The sequence below is a fragment of the Scylla paramamosain genome, chromosome 14 (genome assembly GCF_035594125.1).
Source record: "Scylla paramamosain isolate STU-SP2022 chromosome 14, ASM3559412v1, whole genome shotgun sequence".
In the NCBI taxonomy this organism is placed as follows: Eukaryota; Metazoa; Arthropoda; class Malacostraca; order Decapoda; family Portunidae; genus Scylla; species Scylla paramamosain.
In genome coordinates, this window is record NC_087164.1 from 4,981,519 (window position 1) to 4,987,422 (window position 5,904).

General features: G+C 36.3%; 1 protein-coding gene across 4 annotated transcripts in view; it reads left to right on the forward strand.

Moving 5' to 3' along the window:
- The first annotated feature begins 4,253 nt into the window (after window positions 1-4,253).
- The window catches only part of LOC135106779 (lysocardiolipin acyltransferase 1-like), a 40,630-nt gene continuing 38,979 nt past the window's right edge, over window positions 4,254-5,904 (forward strand). The window contains exon 1 of one of the 4 annotated variants that reach the window (XM_064016082.1): window positions 4,254-4,328. The gene's annotated coding sequence lies outside the window, so the exon portion shown is untranslated. Of the gene's footprint in view, window positions 4,329-4,576; window positions 4,680-5,904 lie in introns of those variants that run through there. The other 3 variants (XM_064016079.1, XM_064016078.1, XM_064016080.1) reach the window with 3 other exon arrangements.

Below are 5,904 nucleotides of genomic sequence, written 5' to 3' on the forward strand. Positions count from 1 at the left end.
CCTGTCATCACAGCTACATCTCTGCCTAAAACTTGCATGATATATATATTATTGTCATTATAATACTGTAAATACAAAATATGATTCGTTGACAAAAATATATGTATTTCTGTAAAAGAAGAAAATATGTATATATATTATCACATCACAAACCTTGCCATAGCTACAGTACACAAACAGCCTAAGAGATATCCTATATAATTTACTATAAGTTTATGTTAGAAAATAAATAATAAAATAAGTAGTAGGTCTTCAAGTGCCAAATAAGTACATTGGTCTTTATTGTATTAACGGAGCCGTATCCCCTTCCAGGAAGTTCAACCGAGTTTCTCTTCCTTATTAAGAAGGAACTTAGACTGGCTGGTTAAGATATTTTATGTCGAACAGCGAAATATGTAGTTTATTTATGCACCATGTCATAAGACAAAGTTCACCTACTACTTGTCTTAAAGTAATTTGGTATGTTATGAGTTACTGAGAAAAACAGAAAGAAAATTGTTGTGAATCATAACCGATCTCTGACAATTATACTGTTAGTTTTCATATTTTTCACTGTAGATATAAGATAAAATAATTCGAGTAACTAAAAGAAAATTAAAATACTTCTGGTTGACCATAAAGTAGAGAAGAAACAGTGGCACGCATGTATCAGAATGGAATCAGCTTCGTTGTGGTAAAATAATGAGGCACGTCATCTGTAAAATAGATTCTCTTTATCCTTCTGTATCAAAATTATTGTCACCAAGGGACCTCGACATGCCTTAGCTTCCTTGTACATACTACATACCTACTGTGACCACAACAGTGGCGCTGTTCGACCAGACGAAGGTTAATTAATAGTTTATAGGCGCTGGTACTTGCGCCTTGGAAAAAGCATTTCTAGCATAACAATAGAAGAAGTATGTAACAGAGTGAAACTGATAGAAGCCACAGTTAAATATAATTCATTTATTTACTTAATTTTTTGTTTCTGATCGAGACACGATATACAGTTGAATCAATAAGATATATAGAAAGTGACACGGTCCACTATTGGTAAAATTTGTGTTTCATTTCGTCAAGAATTTGATGTTTTAAATGAAGAATTTTCAAGTGTGAACAATGTTATAATACTTGGCACTGACGACAAGCACTACGTAGACACAGTAACGGGTTACGATCATCTCACTCCACAACACTGAGGGGAATATACGAGTACGTACCTTACCGGTGTAAATATTGCAAATATTTCCCGATATATATATATATATATATATATATATATATATATATATATATATATATATATATATATATATATATATATATATATATATATATATATATATATATATATATATATATATATATATATATATATATATATATATATATATATATATATATATATATAAATTGTCTTCGATACGAGAAAGTCTTCCCTTACTGTAAGAGGTAAATCAGGAGGTTCAGCTTGTTGACTTAAAGGTATCGTGATGTATGAAAACAAATAAGCAAATTACTAAATGTGTGATTTTTGTAGAAACGGACTGAATGTCTGGCCAAACACTTCCTGAAGGCTCATATCAGTGTCAAGGGACGTTTGAAATGTTTGAAATGACAATGTTGTATTATAGGAGGCAGGGGAGAGATGGAGGACGTCCCCTCTTTAATTACGCTCCTAGATTACTGCAGTGACTTCATAAAGACAGATACCAACACTTCCACCGGTAGATTCGCTCATACGTCACCTCTATCAAACCAAGCCTTCTTGAAACACAGCCTGAGCACTTTATAGATCCAAGACAAAAACATTCAAGTAGGCAAAGGTAAATAGGCAAATTAATATGCGTAAATTTCAGGTATTTCAGATTGGAGAGGAGGCCGAGCTCGGTGAGGCTGAAATCCCAAATGCATCCCTCCTCATGATCTTACAAATCGCCTTTCTCATTACCGTCAGTGCCCGCCTTGGTGCCCGCCGACGGTGATGAGTGGTAGTGTGAACAGTCATCACAGTCCAACATACATCCTTCACATTCTTGGGGCTGTTACAAACGCTCAATAAAAACAAATAACGATGATGAAGACCTGGGTTACATCATACGATAGACAGTGTTGTCAAAATCAGTTTCATTACTATGTACTTATCAATCACCATTCTTGACAAAGAATCTAGTAGAATTCCGGCTGCACTCTTTTTAGCGATAATGGTGCAATATGTTGTGGGAAAAAAATCAATATTAGTATCAAAGGCAAAAACATGGTACGAAAGATAACTGAGGTGTATAGCGATATCGAGGAGGAGCAGGTCGGTAGAGGCATCGAGTGTTACTTCTAAACAAGGGTGGTACAGAGGTTTAATAAAAGAAATTTGATGATGGCAAACGTCACAAAGCAAAACAAAAGTGGCACGGGAGACAAAGCTGTCGGAGTGTATGCACAGAATCGCTATATAATATAATATATATGATATATATTAATATACTATAATATATAATATAGATCAATCGTTTTGCAAACCCTACATTGTGAAACCTAAATTCAGATCAACGCTGAGAGAAGCTATCATATTCACTGCAGTTGCTGAAGAAATAACACAAAAACTAAAGTATTTAAATAAAGTTAGGTAAATACGAAAAAAAAAAGTTTTATTATATATTTTGTAGCAGATACAGTGACACACACGTTCCTAAACGATTCCCAGCAAGCTAAATTATTTACCGCTGCAAAATTGTAAGTTATATTTGAAAGCTTACGCATGGTCGAACATGTGGATGAAAACGAATATCTGTCTGTGATGCGCCATACTGCATTATGAAGTACAGTCTTCTTTCATTACCATTCGCATTATGTTGATAAATCTAAGTCAATCCCGCTTCACATGACTGCCTGCTCGATGCATTAGTGACCGCATTAGTGGTCCTACGAGTCATTAATGATGAAACCAATGACCTTAAGACCGTGTTGAGTATATGCATGTTCTTACGATGTAATTACTTAAGAAAAAAAACTGGAATCGAACGTAAATATTATCATTACACTGTATATAAACTGTGGCAAGAAGTGAAGTTTTAACAGTATACATCATGAACAAGTCTCCCAGCAATAGTGCTTTAACTGACATTGAATATGATACTTCTTAAAGAGATGACTTGTTGTTAATAGGGCCACAGCCTACATATATTACTGGAACGGCAGTGGTGTTGGAACCGTTCCTTGCACAATTTGCCATACGCCAGAGGGTGGCACTTAGGCACTAGCACCACGAATGTGTATTTACCCATCACTATGCACACTTTTCCCTCTCTCAATTTAGGACAGGAGTAAATGATTTCTAATAAGGCTGTTTATCTGCTTTACAAATTATGATGTATTAGTACTGAAGAAGGTAACACATTGTACGACCTGCTGTGGCCCTTATGGGAGATTGTACTATAGCCTCCTGTTGCCGCTGCAGGGAAACGGCAGCAAATTGAATCCCTGCCGGAGCACCCAAACGATCCATTCGGCCCTTGGTTGGTTAGGCCTAAGTGGATTGTCGGGCTTCAGTGATCCACAACCACTACGTGATAAAGGATGATATTTTGTCCATCTGCTTGAAATTGATGACATTATTATAACTTCGAATTGAAAATCTATTATCTCGTTTTGTCTTATGAGTGTCACGTGGTTATAAGCATACAAAATTATTATTATAATTATAATTATTATTATTATTAGTTATTATTATTATTATTATTATTATTATTATTATTATTATTACTATTATTATTATTATTATTATTATTATTATTATTATTATTATTATTATTATTATTATTATTATTATTATCATCATCATCATCATCATACTATTATCATCATTGTTGTTATTTTTTGTGATGCTTGTATAAATGTGAATGAATACTTCTTATTCGCAGTGATAAACTCTGGCCGCAGAGCACTTTAGTGGCCTGGTTGATTTCCATTACGTTTTTCCCTACAACATACATAAGGAGAGACGGAGAACCATTCAGACGAGTAGGCTGAGGTGGATGGTTATGGGGCCATGCCCAATCATAACCAGAGGTTGGGTAGTTAGTTGAAGGGTCATAACCGAGATTGCCACCAATCTGTCCCTGATGAAAATCACTAACACTATCTCTTCATTCTTCATTACAGTTTACGTACTGGTCATTTGTTAATGTAACTACCAACGCATAATATTATAATATCTATCCTGTGACGTGCTATCATGGAACAGCTGCACAACGCGCGGTTTGCTGCTATGGGGAGGGGAGCGTTGGTGGCTGTCGCCTGTCTGGCGTCGTCCCGACTCCGAGTCAGCCAGTGTAGTGTGAGGTTCGAAGGTGGGTAGGTGCGTGTGCTAGTGCAGGATATCTCGTGGACGTGAGAGAAAGTGTAGCTACTACTTAGACGCCGGCTTTTAATTTCTCGATGGAAATATACTTTTAAGTGAAACAAGAAAAATTGATTATATATATATATATATATATATATATATATATATATATATATATATATATATATATATATATATATATATATATATATATATATATATATATATATATATATATATATAATATTATTCCAGGGTAGTGCAGAACTTCACCTCATATACATCCTAACAGATGAATGCAATGAGTTATCTTGAATCGACAACACGAAAAAGGTTCTCAACTCTAGCATCCTGAGAGGTAACACCTTGACTGTATTATCCACTGGAAACCATAATTACTGATGCAACATGTAAATAGAAGTAAGGAGTAAGCTTACTTCTTATGTATATAATTGACGGGTTGTCCGTGAAGAAGGCAGTAAGTGAATGGGCCTCGGTAACTCGTGTTACTGCCTGACCTACCACGCTGAAAAAAAAAAAAAGTGGCGTGGGAGAGCAGGTATTGGGCATTTCCCATCTCCATTGACGGGTGTCGTGGTGTAACATTGGCTCTGCGGATTAGAGACAAACGGGCCGATCACAGAAACGTTACTGTGAGCACGCGAGAACAGACGGAAATGAGAGAGAGAGAGAGAGGTATTAAGCTTATAGCGTCATATCGTACATAGTATGTAACATATATTGATAATACTCGTATTAAAGATAAACACACACACACACACACACACACACACACACACACACACTAATGACTGTAGTATTTGTTATTCTGAAACAGAGAATATAGATTATAGACGATAAAACAGATGATTGGTTAGGGGAGAGAGAGAGAGAAAAAAAAAAAAAAACGTTCGATACAAGGCTGTGCGTCACGTGGTGGCTACACACTTGTACATCTCACGTTGAAAGGAAACGGATATAGGAGTGCTTGAAAAAAAAAAAAAAGTGCGGAGAGAGGAGTGCGGAGAGAGTGCGGTGTGAGTTTTCTTTATATCTCTGACTATTAGGAGCACTGGGATGAGGGAAACTCCAAATATATTGAACTAGCTACTTGAAGAAACAGACTACATAAACCCTCTGGAGGCCCAAAGTAAATGGTCTATCCTGAACGCAAACCAGATGTTATCTTTACTTTTCTTCACAGACAGCCGGCCTTGACCGAACGATTTGTTGAGTGGGGACTCGAATTTCCCGTTTAACGTCGAAAGAGGAGGAGGAGGAGGAGGGGACCAATCTTACCCTGGCTTATCCCACCCGTAGGACCGACTATCAAGAGATATATATATTTTTTTTTTATCTCAGACTATACATAGCTCCTCAATTCTGCAGTGGCAAACTACTTAAGTGTTAAGGGCAGTGCTTCTTGCTGCATGTATGTTTGTATATATGTATGTATGTATGTTTTTCACTAGAGAATGCATTCCCTTTGAACTTAACTGCAGGGCATTTCAGTGTACTCTCTCTCTCTCTCTCTCTCTCTCTCTCTCTCCAGCAAGGAAAACATGTAGCTCAGGCAAGCCAAC